At 39.1% G+C, this 18631-nt stretch overlaps 1 protein-coding gene across 6 annotated transcripts in view; it reads right to left on the bottom strand.

Annotated features, from left to right (window-relative positions):
• Positions 1-18631, bottom strand: part of LOC106738670 (uncharacterized) — an 87383-nt gene that overhangs the window by 29216 nt on the left and 39536 nt on the right. For all 6 annotated transcript variants that reach the window (XM_059713834.1, XM_059713835.1, XM_059713836.1 and 3 more), the window contains exon 6: positions 4903-5031. The gene's annotated coding sequence lies outside the window, so the exon portion shown is untranslated. The remainder of the gene's footprint in view (positions 1-4902; positions 5032-18631) is intronic.

The following is an 18631-nucleotide window of genomic DNA, read 5'->3' as shown; positions in this document are numbered from 1 at the left end:
CCTCAGTAATGGGGCAGTGTCTGCTCTGCTGCCCTCACCAGCCTTTGGAGCCACTGGGGCTGCCTGACCTGCGTGCTTCTTGCTGGCTCACTCTTCCTCCCGACCTTCTGCTCCTGCCAGTTTCTGGTGGGGCTTTTAAATTTCCCGCAGTGGTGGCATCAGCTGCTGCAATCAGCTGGGTGCCACCCCACTCATGGATCAGCCATTTGAAGAGCTGGCGAAATGTCAGCTTGCACGGCTGCAGCTGTGGCCATGGCTCCAGCACTGTCCTAGATCCCACTCCCAAAGGTAAGTCTCCCAGGATGTGGGGGCCTGTTTGTTTACTGCAGGGGCACTTGGGGTTACCCCCAGCCCCTGGTGCCTGTGGGGGCTTCTCACTGCCACAGGCTCCCTATTGCTCTAAGCAATGCCAGTCTACCTGGCAACCAGTGATGCATTTCAAATTGGTTGGCTGGCAGCCAAGTGCTGGCCTCCATTGGACCAGGTAAATGAGGTCATAAGGTCTATATAAGTTAAGTACTGCCCAGGAGGAGGAGCAGTAGCCATGATGAAAACTTAGAGAGAAGCTGGATCATCTGAAACTTGCTCTCTCTTGAAACTCATGATTAATGAACTGCCTGCCTCCAGAGGGAATCTCTACCTGCCTCTGGATGATACTCGTGAGTAAGCTACCTGAGATCTAACTAAATATATAGCTTGCAGTAACTCAGATGTGTGATCAAAGGCTACCCAGCCGCCCTGTTTGCTCTGTGGGATTTCTTTGATCTTACTCTACCCTGTACTCTATTCCAAACCTACTCCTTGTAACCAATAAAATTCTCCTTTGTACCTAGCATGGAAGACTTATTGCAAGAGGGGCTAGATTATGCCTTGGGGTCCCCTTGGTTTGGCTGACTAAGGGAGACCACTATTTGTGCTTCAGACTAAGGGAAACACTCCAAGTTCTTGAAGTGGGTCAAGTACCCCCAAGGGCTACTAGGCCTGCATTTCCCAGGGGGCACAGAGCCAGGATCAGTCCAGACCCTGGGTGGTGGTCACATTACCCCCAGGCTAGCGGGTGTGCTCCAGGAAGGGGGTTGGCTAGATATGAGGTGCCCCCAGGGAGGCACTCGGAGCCTTAAAGGTGGTCGGACACAGTGAGGTGGGTGGCTCAGTGCAGGAGCACCCCCTACTGGCCCGCCACATACTCCATCCCTTGCTTCCAAAGTGGACTGAATTCTACACCTCATACTAGTACAGTTGAGAAAAATATGGACATCCTGCAGCTAAGCACTACTGTGCTGGGACTCCTCTTTAGTGTTCACTTTCACAACCATCCTAGCTAGGGCCCAAACCTGTCTAGACAAGACCTTTTTTTTAATTGCACTTTTCTGAAATCTGAAGGCACACCTATATATTAGAAAAGATTGATTTATAGGCTGGCAATGTGTACATTTTTATTAACTCTAGAACCATAACAGAAAGAGCTTTTCTGGAGACTGGAGACATGAAGGCTCTGCAAGCATGAAAAGCTTCTAAAAGTATCAGAGGGCAGGTAAGGTGCATCTGCAGGGGTTAGGATGACCAGGCATGTGGCTAGTATACTTTTCATGGAAAGATATACATAAAAAGTAGACAAAAGATTGAATCAAATCTCTGAATCTAAGCACTCTTAAACTTCAAAGTAGTTTTGAATCCATGTCTCAGCTGTACAATTTGACCTATCTCCAAGAGAGATAAGTAAACCTGACTAGTACAGCACTAGAAATAAGCAGCAACTCAAGCATTCAGAGGTGCACAGATACTTAAATAACTACTTCTCAGATCTAATATCCCCACACACTCATTGAAATGAATTGGGAGGACATTAAGGTAATAGAGAGAGAGGAAGAATGGGATGTTTCTTTTTCATGGTCTTTTAGGTAAGAGTTTTCAGCTGTTTAAACATGTCTAAAAATAACCAATGAGGAGACCCTAATCACAGATATATAACAAGTCTGTTATTTCCCATGTGTTTTCCTCCATGTTTTTAAGCAATTGCTGGGTGTTCTTAGGAATATACTGCAAGAAATACTGGAGTGATGTACCCATGATAATCCAGGAAATATGTAGCTGGTCCAATAAAAGTTATCACCCCCAAAAATTTTGCTTCTGGAAGCAATATATTACTCTTAATCTACTCACTCCTCTCAGCCTGTTCAATTCTTCACCTTAAGCTATATATGCCCCAGATTCTAGGGCTGTAGTGACTGAGTAGCAATGGGAGGAATTGGGTAGCACAGTCATTCTTGGTCAAAATGGGGGGGGGGGGGGTTGTCTTTTTGTTTACATGTTACAATATTCAAGAATCATGAAGGATCTACTTGGCTGTCTTCAATAAACATGTTTGAGAAAGCAGGCAACATACACCGCCCAGGACTCCCAGGAACATTACAACCCAATGTTGTATTCTTCTCCAGCAGATCTCAAGCTGCTCTTCTGTAGAGCTCTGTCTCCAAAGTAATTAAGCACAATGAAAACTTCTGGGGTTGGCAGATTCAGTGACTAACCATGAACCCAATGATGATTTACATTTGGCACTCATGTGATATCTGCCCCTATTTTCACATTCACAGGCCTTGCAACTATACTATTTTTCATCCATTCCTGTTTTGGTGCTTCATATATTTAGCCATTTAGAAAGTGGTGGGATGAAACAGTGAGGCACTTAACAAAAGAAAATGAAGGGCAGCTATCAGCATAGTCTTCATAAGAAGAAGAACTAAGGGAAGTAATTCTCATCAAAATAGCCCATCTTAACAATGTGAAAGACATATCTCAAAAACACAGCCTCCCTGAAACTGTCTGACATTCTTCAATTAAGTCTTACCCTGTCTCTACCAGGATTTTAATAAATACATAATTGATTACAGGCAAAGCTCTACCACTACTGCTGTCATTAGCAGCATGCAAGAGTGATGTTGACTGGAAAGAATATTGAAAAATGAAATAGTTTTTAATATTCATCTTCATTTCAGGTCAAATAAACTCCTTTCAAGGCTCCACTGCACTCTCAGCCATGGTCGTTGCTAATTACTAGAACTTGGGCTCCAGTTACTGTGCGTTTCCATCATGCAATCACAATGATTTTTTGTTGTTTTGTTTTGTTTTGTTTTATCTTACTTTACTCATTGACTTCTGCAAACCTTTGGGGGAAGAATTGAGGACTGCTATAGCAGCTTTTAAATTGACTCTTGTATTAAGAATGTTATGTTTTTTATATTCGCTCTGAAAGGGTAATATGAAACTTATGAAATATTTACTAACTGTGATGCATAAACAACAAATCACCTCTTTTCCATTAAATATTTTTGTGAAAGATATTTTTAATAAAATACTGCAGCTTGCAATTTAATTACAACGAGTAATTAAAACTTAGAGGATAATCATTTTTGGCAAAAAGTCAGTTTTTGTTAAAATTTTAAGATAGAAAAAAGATGCATATTACGACCATAATACTGTTAGTAATTAAGATAAATGCATCAATTATTAAAGATGCAAACATGTCAAGCAAGCATAACTAATTATTTGAGCATGTTAACAGTTGTTTAATGTTAACAAGCAGTGAATTATTAAAGACCCCATGTGTCACATTTTGGACTGCATAAAATATAATGTTCTGGAAGGGTTTATGATTTTCAGGTTTTGCTTAGATCTTCTCAGTCAGATAAGCAATAAATTTAAGATAACTTGCATTTAAACTGTATTTCTAAAATAATTAGCTGTAATTGTGTAATGAAATGTTATATTTCTCAGTTTATGAAGACTTCAGAATTCAGTTAAAATGACCAATATACATATAAAACCTATTTGATGAACTAAAATAATGAAATGGGAAATTTCCAATCTTATTTTTGTGTGAGTTCTTCATAAAAGACAGAAACAATAGTGTAGGAGTTTAAAGTATCATAATGCCAAAAACCATAGGAAAGAATACACTTTATGCAAGAGGCTGTTGATAGAGGTACCTGGCTGCATATGTCAAATGTTTTTATATAGGATGTTTTTATATAGACCTTCTAAAAGACAATATGCACTCAAATGCTGTAACCACATGCTAATTAAGGCATTTACATGAATCATACTCAGAACAAAGGTTTATAGTAGTTGCTTTTATTGTAAAACAGCAACTTTTGTTATTTTAGGCATAAACCAAAGATCTAGGAATCTCATCTGCTTTTTATACAAAATGAAGTGAGGGTAGTGATTCTCCATACAGTTCTTAACACTGTCCATGTAGCAGGACTACTTGTAGTTATGGCTTCTTTGAACCAGTGCCAGAAGCCACTACTTTCTACCTGTGACAAACCTCAGACACAGGAAGCCACCATGTAATACTGCAACCAACCCCAAACAGGATAGATACCTTCTGGAGCATGTGGTAGGTGCAGGCAGCAGAGCAATTAATCACCCCAACAATTCATTACCTATACCCAAAGGGGCCCTGGACACCTGGACCCAAGTTAGGGTATGCCACAAATATATTCTCCAGACCTGATCTCTGAATTAATGCAGGGATGAACAGGGACCTGTAAAATCTTTTCACTTTCTGCACTCTTAGCGTAGGAATCACCCAGAACTTGAAGTACAATAGTGGCACCAGTGAAACCGTAGGTAAATCCAAACAGAGCAAATGCTGCATGTTTTGTTTTTTTTTATCATCTTTCAGAATATAGAAACAAGGTAAAATGCTTCTGCTACTGCTATTTTTAGTACACTGATATGGTATACCGCTCTCTTTCCTCTACTTAGAAAATGCAACAAATCAAACACACACAAAAGCCAATCAAACACAAAAGAAAACAGGATGGGAGAAAAGGCTATTTTGCAGCATAGATATAAGGGAGAAGTAAGATTTTGGCAAAAGGGTTTTCAAGTATTTACCTCACTTTGCTTACTCTCAGCTGAGATCACCTTCAATTACTCCCAAAAGTAGGTCCAGTGGAACGGGTACTTACAGTTTGCATGGCTGCCTGTTAACCATCTGCTTGTGAACCATCAAACTTCTGATATCTGGAAAGTACAAAAGCAACTTAACTCTAAGGTGATGAAAACTTCCGTTATAAAACCAGAAACCTCACCCAACCTGGTTCAGTGCAGGTCTCAGTCAGAAATTAAAAGGGGCCATAGAGTGGAAAAAGGGTCTTATGAGTCTTGGACTCTTGAGGTGAAACAAGAACCATGCTCTCTTCCTGCATGTGGCCAAATGTAAGGTTTTTATAAATGTATGTTCAAAAGTCCATTTTGGGTTTGTTGCGAATCTCAGTGTAGAGATCACATTGCCCGCAATTTCCTCCTCCAAGAAGTTAGGGTGCCTATGCAATTGCTCCAACATGTTCTAATTAGAATGCCCTAGCATTGCCACAGCATCACATGTATAAGCCCCTGTGGGTTTAAAAATGGCCACTGGGGTGCTTGAACTAAAGCTGGTTAAATGACCTTTAGTTAAAGCGTCCCACAATCATTTTTAAATGCACAGGGGCTCAATAAACACGAAGCTGCAGCATTTTAATTAGAGTGGCTCTCTGGGAATGGCTCTAATTAAAATCCCCTTTCATCCCCCAGCATGTATATAAGCACCTTTAGCTCCCCAGTATAAATGTACTGCTACATCAAAAGACAGACTGCTGGCTGAACTGAGTAGGCTGGTGATGGAGGGGCATTAATAATACCAACTGGAACTGATTTTCAACAGAGAAAAGCTGTGCTTATCTGATCTCTATAATTACTCTTTTAAAGCACAGGCTTCCCCATCACAAAATTGCATAAACACTTCCACAGAACGGCTCATAAGATTTGACTAGTTTCTGAAAGGACCAATGAAATATTTGTTTGTGGCAACATATTCCTCATGAATTTGTTAATGTTCTTCAGGCTCTCTGAGATCCTTAGATGAAAGGTTCTCCATGCAAATACTGGGTTGGTAATTGCCCTATTGGCTCTTTACTGTTTGCATAATGTTTAGTGTTTCACTTTTCTGTTATTTTTTTAATCCATTCCCTTCAATAATTAGAGAGATGTTTTAGTCACAAAATGGAAAGATAACCCTGAGTTTTGAAAGTCTTAAAATTTCAAGGGTTTTCAAGGAACAACATGCAATCATATGGGCAAAAAAAAGGAGTCACAACAAAGACGCAGCTTATCTGCAGTAACCAACCTTTGTGCCACAGTCAGTCAAAGCTCCAAAGCAGGATTCAAGGTGCCAGATAGCGCAGCAATCTGATAAACCCCTCTCCCCCCACCCCACTAGAAAGCCTTTAATATCAGAAAGCCACTCATCTGAAATGCATTTGGAGCTAATAAGTCCAAGCTATGCAGGGAGCACAAGGATCAAAGGCAGATTCACTAGTGGAAAGACACTGATAACTAAATAATAAAAAGTTAGAAGACCAACACCTTAAAGCCAGGGCATCTCTGGAATTTCAGAGCTTTTGGAGGACAAGAAAATCTTTTGCAGATAATGTACCGTCCTCACCTGCACACAAAGGAAGTTGGGGACCCTATTGGTCTTCTTTTTAGTCTATCTTACTTAGTATTTTTCCCCCAATTTTTCTTCCAGCTTCTAGGTGACCTCCCTCCTGTGACAAGGTCTCTCCATGATGACAGTGAGCTCTGATGATAATGTAGGTAACATTCAGACTGAGACCAAGTGCTGCAGAAAGCTATATTTCACTCCTGACCTTCAGCTCCCCCTCCAGTGCAATGCACACATTATATTTCCTTTCACTCATGGCAAAACCAGTGAAACAATGCCAGCTGAATTAAGTGACATTTCTTTAGCTAGGTTTCAAAGATGAATAAAATAGTTTTGCCAGTTCCACTGTAGGTGTGATAGTTGCCACAAAGCTCTGTTTAGCTCGCATTAGATATTATGATAACTACCTAACAGCAAGAAGGAAATGAGCACGGGGCAAACTCTATCTGTAGGATGTTCTAATATAGTTGAGGCTCATACAGAGTATGGAGGAGTGTTCCCCACAAAATGTTCCCCCCCCCCATGTCATTGAATCATCAGAAATAACTAATGATGAAAAATGATGAAGTTCCATAGTGTTCGAATCTCTAAATTTTGGGTCCTCATCTTTAATACCAACCACTGAATTAGACAGTAGCACTGGCATTACTCCAAATGTATTCCTTTATGTGTCAGGTCTGAATCTCTTCATATGTTAGGGTAGAGCTGCATGTACAGTAGTTTCTTTACTTCCAAGGCGTTTTTACCATCTGTTTCTATTATGGGAGTTTATGGCACAGAATACCTCAGACACTACAGTATCTGTTTCTTTTCTCTGCTGCAGTTATGGTGCTGTAGCACTTTATGAACAGAATGATAAAACATAGAGCCTTCTGAATTCCTCCCCCCACTCCCCAGGTTTTTTTTTTTTTTTTTATCACATTGCAGAAATGGAAGGATTTTTTACAGTTCACATTATTAAGAAGTGATTTGAAAGAAAATTAGGAATTTATCAGGAAATGTAAATGCGACTACCAGGCAGCTTTTTAAAATCCTTTAATCATATCACGATTAAGAAAGTTTTCATATTGTTGTGTCTACTGTTGCACTTTAGAATGCAGAATTTTGGTATAATCTAAAATTTGCCTGGGGAGTGGGGAGGGAGGAGGAAGGGCATTCTCTGTATATACAGTCTCCCATCTCTATACGTTAAAACCTTGTGCTGAAACAGAGATTCTACAAGGCCTTTGCTCAGTAGCTTTTTAAGAGCAATGTTTCACAGTTTCTCACACACAAAATCAAAGCATTTACTTCTTAAAGCAGAATGGCATCGATATACTGACACCCCACCTTATACAAACGGCAAACATTTCATTCTTCTAAGAGAAAAACTCTGTTTCTGCTTTGAACTTTAGAGAGCCATCTTGTGATCTGAATAACCATTATTTGTATGCAAAAAAGAGCCTTCATTTTAAACAGCATTTAAATGGTGAGTGTTTGCAATCATCCTCATTGTCTATGTACAATAAGGGTGCAGAGTTGTTATACACATCTTTAAAAAAACTGAGGGAATGCAGGCTTTTGGGCAGAGATTAGATAGGTATGGATTTGGCAAAGAAATCAGATTTAGACACAAAGAAATATCCTATTTGCCCGTGGCTGGGCTGATCACATGGTGACCATCTGGAATTTAGATCAAACCTTCCATAAAATACAAGGGACCACAGTTCTGCAGCACTCTCAACAATAAATTAATATCTGTGCTGGAAGTACTGCAAGAAAATGGTGATAAAGGAGACAAAAGCCACATCTCACATACTCCAATTGCACTCCATTTCCTGGGGTTTCTTCACTTTTCCCCCCCATTAATATAAACATTACATGTGAAACATAGTGAAAGCAATAAAAAATAAAGGGCAATTAGAGCCAGGTTCCAGCATTAAGGCAGGAGGGGGGTGGGGGGAAGGAACAAAAATATGGGTCCTGATGGCCTCTTCCTGTTCCCATTTTTTTTAGTGATCTTCTGACCTTGATTAGGCCTGCAAATTTTCATGCAAGGCTTGAGATGAGTCATACATTTGGAAACAAATAATAGGAGGAACACTAGCAAACTCCAGAGCATGCAAAAGATTGTTTGTTAGTGGTATTTTCTCCATTTTCTGAACCGCTCTGGCGCCACATATTTGCCTCCAACATGTTAATAAAATACCAACTTTCATCTCCAGGTTCACCTCTGCCAAGCAAACAAGCAATTCCTCCACTAATAAAAGATAAGATTACTGAGGGAGATACTGCTACGGAAAACTGCTGATTGGTGAACATGACAGCATTCTTGGAAGTATTTCTCATGGTAGCACTGCTGTTCAGCACACCCACAGTTATACAGCTGCTTTGAGGGGACCCTTGTGGATTGCTTATGTCTCCGCTTATTTTTTTGTCAAAGCAAACACAGCCAGATTTTCAAGCGAGTTCAGAACCTGGGACCTTCCACTATGACACTGATAGCCGTGGTCCAGTGGCTCCTGTTCTTTTGAAACTACAACCCCAATTTGCAGGCTTTTTGAAAATAATTTCCACAAAACTTAGGCTGAACAGATCCACTAGCACCATAATAAGTACTTGCTTGAAAGAGCTTGAGTAATGTACTTCAAAGATATTTTCCTTAGTATTTATATAGAACAAAATGTGGTCTTTATCCTTTAGCATCTGAGGTGGGGGCGGGGGGGAACCCAAAGGTTTAATGTAAAGGATCTTGGTCCATGCTGCCAGCAATCTGTACCAGAACTGTACTTGAGTGAGCCTTTTATAGACACGCTGATATAGAAGGTGTGCTTTCCCCAAGCTAGATTAGACCATTGCATATCTATTAAGACATCTGTTCAAATTTAAAGTCCCATGGAATAAACATGCCATTTTCAGGCATCCCAGCTGAAAATGAAAGGTGATTGCTTTTCAGGCCAGGACACCAAAATGGATATGCACTAATTTGGCCCACAAAGTAAAACAAATTCTTCCTACTGACAGGTGAGAAGGAGGAGGAAAAAAAAGGGCTCAATTAGGAGTGAGGGAGGGACAATAAAAGATGTCTATGGGAAAAATACTAGGTGCTGTACATTACAGTTCAACAAATGAAGTACTCAGGATACTAAGTTTTAATTTACTGTGGATATGTAATAGAAGGTGTGATTCCAATTCGCCTTCATCTCTTATTAAAGGAGAGTTATGAATTCCTCCATGTTAGTCAACAAATTCCTTACAGTGGAAGATGTGGTCAAAGAATAGATTTAAAATTAAACTAAACTAAAACAAAAAAAAAGCATTAAAGGCTTTAACTCCCCCCCAACAGACAAACAACCCCCACCACCACCACCACACATGCCCCACCCCTATCAGTTCATTTGTAGTTTAGGTTAAATAAGTGGTTATGGCTTTCTTTTTAGATCAATACATTATTTCAGTAATAGAAATACTAATGTCCTTAAATCTATTTTTTTCCTGAAAATCATCAAAAAAGCCTCTTCTGGATTAGGTCTCCCAACAAACTGATTTAGTTATGTGTCAGGGAAGCCTCAGTCTCTCGTTTGTCTCTTTTCTGAGACTGAAGGAAATGCTTATTGGTACTGTACTTTAAATCTTAGCCAATGGAAAGCAATGTTGCACCATTTATCTCCTGCTGACATATTTTTATGTAAACTGTTTCAAAGGGAAGAGATTCACATATGTTTTATGAACTCCTCTAAAGTACAAATAAAAGGCATCCAAGGTTCAAAGAGTTAAATTAACCAAGAGTTTCCCTCTCAGTGCTAACCCCCCACCCTAAGCCCCTATTCTCTCTCAGGGCTATGCTTGATTTATGGTGTGATCCATCCCTGTTGGGAGTTGACAGTCACTTTCATTTTCTTGTATTTTTTTTTCCTCTCACTGCCAAGGTCACAAGAGAGAGGGCCCTCCAAGTTTTCTGCATTCGTCCTCCTTCACCCTTCCACCGCGTTGGCCTCATGAATCATTCCGTCTTCACATTGAACTCCTGATGCTTCTCTTCCACCAAACTGCCCGACTTCCGCAATTTTTCTTCATTCTCACTAACAATTTGGTAATGAAATATTGATTTTTAGTTAGATTCAAATAGATGTTATTAAGTTTGCATTGATAAATCGTTCCCTTTCTCAGGCTGGAAGTACCTCAGTCAAATTCTAACTGCGCTTTCATACCTGGTGATGTATTAATTTGACATATTTGTCACCCAGGCTGCCTGGCTCAGAGTTAGAGGAGGGTGTCTATCCTAATTGCTGCTATTTCACAGAGAAGGTGTAATTCTAGCTGATTTGTTCCAAGGATTTTTAGCCCTACAATAAGGGCTAGGTAAATATTTTCTGGGGGATTTTTAATTAAAAAACCCACATTCCTCCTATGTGGGTTTTTAGCAATCCAAAACATTCTAGGCCAATTAATTTAAATGGGTTTTGGTGCATTTGGCTAATTGAACTATATAAAATACCAACAGAATTGTTTTAGATTTAAGAAAAAGATAAAGAGATAGAAACCAGAAAGTTTTTTCTTTTTTTAAAGCCTGGCCTCAGTGGAAGCTGCTGGGTGGTGAACTTTTTCAGCCTTTGGCCCTAAAAGGGATAAACAAAATAAACTCTCTAAGTCCGGGCTGAAGGTGGGAAAGGGCAGTATAAGGAAGCACATGTTATGTTGGCCCTGAATTGTATTGGATCTATATATGGAATAGTTCAGGTTCCCTGAAGCCCATTACCTCTTTTGGCCAAAAATTGTGATCACAGATCTGAATGGAAACAAATTAAATCAAAAAAAAGAAACACCACCTGATTACTCAGAACACATACTTGTTCACTCTGAAACACATAAAACGCATTTTCTGCCATCATAAAATGCAGCTACTATACAGCTTCATAAACACCTAATTTTGTATTTATACTTGGCCATGGCATTTTGTTAACAGCACATAATGGCTTAGGTCAAAGTTCAAAGAAATTTAGCTCAGAGCTAGCTGAGAGAAAGATATAGACACATTTTTATTCCTGCTGTATAGACATTCAGTGTAACAATCAGTATCAAATTACACACAACTCAGTTTAAAAAAAATAATTTGGGGGTTGTGAGTGCATCATTCAGAAGGTTTGAATTTCAGGTGGGCTGCAACTTGATCTCTCATTGTACAGATGAGGTCTCACACCTGTAAAAATTCCACCTTTTTAATATCTCATGCAGTAGATACCCAAAATATCTGATTTGTGCAGTAACTATTCACATATACCTCCTTATACACTGTTAGTGAAAAAGTGAAAGGCATAAACTTGTGCTCACTAAAATAGAAGCAGGCACCTGTTTCATAGAAACATTGAAATGGTAGTCACTAGGGTAGGACCGTACACCATGACCCATCATGTAATAGGGGAACTGACTTTGTCATCCTGATACATTTCTAGAGACAGAAGTGAGGAAATAAAGTCCAATTTCTCATCTCCACAGCCTTTTATTTTGAAAATCATTTGCCACTAAAGGAAAGGATCATCTTTGGAATTAGCTGTAAAAGGCACATAGAGACCTCCATTTTTACCATTAAAATCCTGGTATTTTTCAACCAGCAACATCACATTTTAAAGATTCAAAGTTTTCCACCAAAAAGTGATATACTTCTTACAAAGATCCTTGAATGTTGTTGTTTTGCTTTGTTTTTGACCAGCTTGTATATTTTATTGGGGGATTAATGGAAAGTACAAGGGGATAAATAGAACACTTTAATGGCATTATGGTCTTTAACTCTACACACAACTGTCTGCTACATTAGCTAAAATTAAAAAAAAAACACCCTCAAACAATAAAAAAAGAAGGTTCTTAAATTATCTGGGTGTAGGTATTTAAATGAATAAGACACTGTATACGGGGCGGGGGGAGAAATATATGGATTCATTTATAATGAATCTATTCTTTCTTCCACATCTTTCCACTAAAATACTTCTAGGGATATTTAATACTATGGCCAGGTACAGACATTACACTTTTACTGGTATAAGTGATTGGGAGCCAGCCCATACCCAGAACAGAACAGAAGTTCGCCACATAAAGAGTGGTTTAAAAATGGCAGAACCTGGTCTAAGATTTGTCCCCTCCCACCAAAGGGCAAATGTGCTTACAGAAAACCACACAAGTTAGATCAGTTCCCCCTCAGGCTTTTTGAATGCCTGTACCTAGCCTATAAGTAATTATCAATCCACTTTGGAAAGCCATTACCCTATATATATAGTCTTTGAAGCTTCTGCTGCTTTTATTGTTACTGATATCAAAAGGGAATATAAAAAAGAGTCACTTAATCACTAGGTTGTGGTGAGTTCAGCATTCAGAACACAGTTTGTAAGATGCACATGGGAAATGAGTCATTTCCTGGAAGCATTAAACTTTGTAAGTTATCAAACCTGTTGTAAGTCAATTATTTTTCTTAACTAAGTTTGCTAGTAATGACAATTCCTAGAAGAAGTGTGTTGTATAGAACTATTTCTATCAGATATTATTAAACTGGGAGAAAGCAAGAAATCTGGTGTGAAGCATCTGATATAAAAATCACAAAACCAAGAAAATTCAAAAGCAAAGCTTAAATGCAGAACCTGCTTTCTGTCCTTAACTCACCTCAGCTTGGACCATGAAAAACCCAGTGAATTAACTAAGCTCAATGTAAGTGTGACGGACACACTGCTAGAGCATGTTATTAGCTCAATCAGACAAATATGCACTTAGGGAACTTTAAAAATGTGCACTGGCTAATCCTGACTGTAATGGGTCTTTGGGGGCATCAAGATAAATACATATGTTAATGTAATACAAATTATTTAGGGATCACTCCTAGTATGCTAGACCTATGTGTCTGTACTGAACCCCACTATCACTGGAAAAGAAATTCTGCCTCTAATGGTTTCAGCCTTCTTGCACTAATTGGGTCAAGACTACAAACAAGTTACTTAAGGTGTTACTATGTGTATGGACAGGGTATGATGCTCCTTTGACAGTCTTTTATTAGTCACAGGAGGATAGGGGTAGCCATAGATTGCAGCTCACTGAATGCTCAGTTAAAAAAAAAAAAAGCTAAAAAAATAAAAAAGACAACTTTGTTGCTTCCTCTTGATATAAGTGCAGTTTGCTGGCACAAAGCCAGCCCAGAAGCTCTTGATGATGATGAAGTGGAACATGGGTGGGTGGGCAAGGCAGTGAGATGGCTGCTCTTTCTATCCCAAGATTTCCTCAGAATCCACAAGCAAGGAAGACTTTTACAAGAAAAATGCATACCTGAGCATGCAGGATTAAACTCACCTACTTTATCCCTTTATCCCAAGAAACACCCACTTCTGAGGGAAATACAACAGGCAGGGTGCAGGCTCTAGGCAATATTAGCAATAATGGCCGTGTGTAGAATAAACGAGGGGCGTGTGTGCTCAACACTTTAAAGGGGGCTAAATACTTTTGCACCACTTTAATAATGTCAGTGTTTGCACGCCTTGGTGGAGTATTGTGCATTAATTCCAGCCACTGTAGGAAATTTGGCAGCGTAATGCACCTTAAATGACTTGGGCTCAGAAAACTAACTGTGCAGGGGCCCAGTGCTTCCCTCTGTGACTGCAGTGCCCCCCGGGACTGCCCGAGCCAGGTGTCTGCGGGCAGGTGTCGCCTGAGGTGGGGCACCACTGCTGCAGAGGGAAGCACCAGCCCCACTGCAGCCCAGGGACCACTCTGCCCACTGGCAGCTCGCTCTCCTCTCCCTGCTGCCAGAGAAGAAAGTAAGTTAGTGCGGTGCGTGCACGACACGGGGGTTTAATTTGCCCTAAATTGAAGTGGTGTTCTAAAAACCCACTGCTTCAATTTAGGGCCCCTGTTTCATCTATACATGCTCTATACATGCCCATCACACTACCTATGTGACTGTGAGATAAAGTCACGTTGATATATTTTACTGGTAATTAGTACAAAGCCTGGACAGTGATGTGCACATAATACACTTACTCTGGCCTTAATGAGACCTGAGCCAGGAGGCTTTGATGGTAAACCGAACAGAACATCCAACCCTGTTCAACATAATGTAAACCTAAATAGAGACAGAATTATAGTTACATTATTTAAACTTCTCAGGAAATCAACTAATTCTCCATGCTTACCATCATGATTGGAAATCAGGCACGCTGTACTTTACACATCAATAACCAGTAAGTCCAGCTTATGAATATGCTAGTAACAAATCCAAATAGAAAGGAAAAATCTACCAGAAAAAGTTCATTATACTAAAATTTGAGTTCCTTTTTAACTTCACCATCACTACTGTTTCCTAAAGATCTTTTTTTTCTGGTGCATTTTCTTTATGTTATTAATACTGTCTATAAAATATGAAGCCCAATTCCATGATCGTCATAAAAATCATAAAATTCTATGCCTGCCATGAAAATATTACATGATTTATTTTTGTGTGAAGTACATATTAAATCTAGGTATTGGAATGGTATTTTGCTTCCTTGACATAAGAACTTTTGAAGACGTACAACTTCTCCTAATTTGCTATTAAGTTTCCTTCCTTGTTTTAAAACGGATTTTTCAGATTCTATGTAAAGATTGAGGTTAATATTCATATTGCCATAAGCAGTACAGTATTTATCCCATATAACCTGTTCACTTTTATTTTTATGAGCTATTGTGCCTACATGATACAGTGTATAATCCAAATGTATTTCATATGCATATAGCATTTAATACATGTTATGTATATATATCATATTTTTTAAATATATACGCCTACATTTCAGATGATGACAGATTAGATAGATACTCAGCTGCACTCACTGCCTGCTGGAAGCATTTGAAATGATGAGGTGTGGTCACAACAGAGCTACTTACAATTCTCTAAGTCCATGCTTGGTTATGAACCAAAGCTCACTAACACCATCTCAACACAGCCCCCACCTAAGACTGCGGGGTGTAGAGGGAGTATGAGCACGTTATATGATGGCTGAGGACTTCCCCACACTGACTGGGAAGGAGAAGGAAGCACTACCTTGTCATTTCTGGTGGCTTTCCAAACTCTATGCATAAATTTATGTGTTTGGTTAATTATCTGAACGCCACTCCACTGTGATGGTGCATAAATCACGCAGAGCAAGTTCGTTCCTTTCTAGTGGTTGATTGACCTAAAGATGTTTATATATCAGTTTACTGGCTGATAAAATGAACTTCTCTTAGTATTTTTTAACTAAAAAGTCCTGGTCTCAATCTCCATTGATCCTTGTAAGAAGAGTTTCATCACTACAGACAGGCCAAATGATTCATCCATAAGCATTTTTGTGAGAGAAAGACAGATTCAGTAGCATCAAAACATTTAATCAAGTCATCTGAATTTTGTTAGAACTATTTGCACTGAAAAAAGAAAAGAAAACTAATTCAAAAATAATTTTGTTTTGGCCATTTTCTCCAGTCTTATTTTTAAAAGTTAAAAACCGCTTAAAATCAAAAGCTCTTAAAATTTTAAACTAAAATCTTAAAAACTAAAAACCTGAAGAAGCGTGTTTGTGCCCAAAAGCTTGCAAAGAACACTTTTTCCAACTATTTATTTGGTCTAATAAAAGATATCACATCTACCCAACGAACCTTGTGTCTGCCTAAAATCTAATCAGTGTTGCATTTGAGCTGAAACTTTATTAATATTTCAGAATTGCTGGTGAACCTAAATATCAGTTATTTGTGCAGATTTAGTCATCAAAATACTGTATAAAAATGTTCATGAGCTAATACTTTTTTCTTCCTGCATAAGAAGAGAAAGTGTTGCCAATAATCAGAGTTGCATAATTGTAATTTTTTTTACTAGGAGCTTTATCGTAGCACCTCTTTGGTATATAACTATTTCAGTGTTTTTAATCTTGTGATAGGTATTTTAAAACTATTTTTTTTCAAACTAATATTTGCTGGTTCTCTAAACCGCTTTGCACTCCAGATTAAACACTGTTATTTTGTTATTTCTTAGCAAAGTTGAGGTCTCATTTCACCAGAACACTTACACCTAGATTTTTTGAGCAGTCGATTACATGATCATATCTAAAGATAACAGAAAGAAAAGCATGGAAAAGGCTTGAATTATATAGAACACATCCCTTGAGATATCTTACTGTCATCTACACAACTGAGACGGGATGCTATGCACTTACTAACATATCATTATAGAGTTGTTTTTCGGGATAGTAAGGATATAAACATTTGTACCCTGACTAGGAAGGAGTCTTTAGCCCATTCCTATCCTGTACCACCCAGAGCTTTGGTCCTCTCTGTCTTCTTGCTCTCTATATTGTTCATATGAAAGAAAGAACTCAAGTTTTTTTATTTGACCAAGATTTGATCAAGGACACAATTATGACTGGATGAACAAACTATTTCTTTAACTTTCATTCCACTTTGCCAGGTTCAGTGAGGCAGTGTCCTTAAATGTGCTGATGAGATCTGCATTTCAGTGATACCCCGTGGGTGCATCTACACGTGCGCTCTACTGTGGAGCTCATTGACTAGCTCCGCAATAAAACGTCATTGTATACAAGCGTACCAGTATTCTGGCACAGCAAATTAAACTAACTGTCTGCTGCTTAGCTCCACACTTCAGCACCCTTGTGCCCCAGCCATCCCCTCTGCTGCCTGATGCTGCCACCCAGAGCCTGGGGCTAACCCCCCAGGCCTAATGCCAGCCCTGAGCTGCTCTGCCCCATCTCAAACTGCTGCAGTCCTGGGTGCACGTGAAGACGCTGCACCCAGGAGAAACTGGCTCTGGCATGAACTGCATCAGAACATAACCCTTATGGCACAGTTCTACAGTTCTGTATGCTTCTGTATGAAAGCAAGGAGAGATTAGCCTGCAAAATGAATAGAGGGTATTTCATCCTAGAATAACATGATCTTGTAGACCAGGGATCAGCCCCAAATATCTGACAGTCTATTGACTTCAGTAAACTCCTTATCTAAAAGCTACAGAGAAAGAAAAAAAATTGCCTGAAAAGCATCGTTACAAAAATACACACCTATCACAAACTTGCAACATTTCTATCAAAAATGTTAAGCAAACAATCTTTGATCTTCAGAAGCTAGATTTCTGCCAGCAAGGGAGAGAAAACAAGCAAACACTTCCTCAGCAATCACAGGCATTAACTATCATATTGTGTACAAGAATCTGTGCAGAGGTTGGAAGAAAGAGCCAGGGCAAGTTGTAGGAGCCATCATGAAAAATTATTAAGGGTTTAGGAAAAGAAAAATCAATCAAGAAAGATACACAAACCTGATTAGGAAAAAAAATTGTATGCTACAATATAGATAGGCATGTTAACGCGTGGCTGGTTTCTCTAAGATTAAGGAAAATAACCTAAGGTTAGATCGCCCTTTGTGTTTCAATGCTAGCATCTGCAAAACTGGAAACCTGTTCACCATGGCTCCAAGCAAGGAGCTGATAAAAGAATATTTTTGCAGTTAAGTTCCCTTGCTTTCCAGTGGCTCCTGGAGTCACGACATAAGAGACAAACTAACTTGCCAGGAAACTGAGTTCAAAGGATTTTTTCTAGTGCCTGTTCTGATCCACATTTGTGTCTATTTGAGTTTTCTGAATAGATGGAGAAGAGGATCAGACTTTAAATGAAAATGACCTAAATGGAAATCTTTTTAATAGTGCCAATGCATGGAAATACAGTAAACCATTGAAACCCAACAAATCTAATACAGTGAACAACTTTGGTTGGAAAAGGCTAATGATCAAATCTCTCCCTCTCATCCAAATGACTGATGGCAAGCAATTAAAAAGGAGCAGTAACAAAGCAGTGAGAAAATACCCCCATCTCTCTCTGTTTTTATGCTGTGTCCTGATGTGGTAGAGACACAGCGTGCTCATGACTTCAATTTCTATCCACCAGGAATTAGCAGCAATCTGCAGATGCGTGAAAATGTGACGACCCTTATTTTAAAGGAAAATATTTAAACTCTATGGATAGATAATGAAGCACAATCTGCTAACTGCAGAACATTTTGCCTAGAAATTGCAAATGAATATGGCCAGCCTCTGCTAAAGTAAAAAAATGACCCAAGACAACAAAACCCAACTGAATTGTGATTTATAGTAAATCTCTGACATTTTTA

This window comes from Alligator mississippiensis, chromosome 10 (assembly GCF_030867095.1).
Source record: "Alligator mississippiensis isolate rAllMis1 chromosome 10, rAllMis1, whole genome shotgun sequence".
NCBI lineage: Eukaryota > Metazoa > Chordata > Crocodylia > Alligatoridae > Alligator > Alligator mississippiensis.
This window is presented reverse-complemented; position numbering and strand designations above follow the sequence as displayed.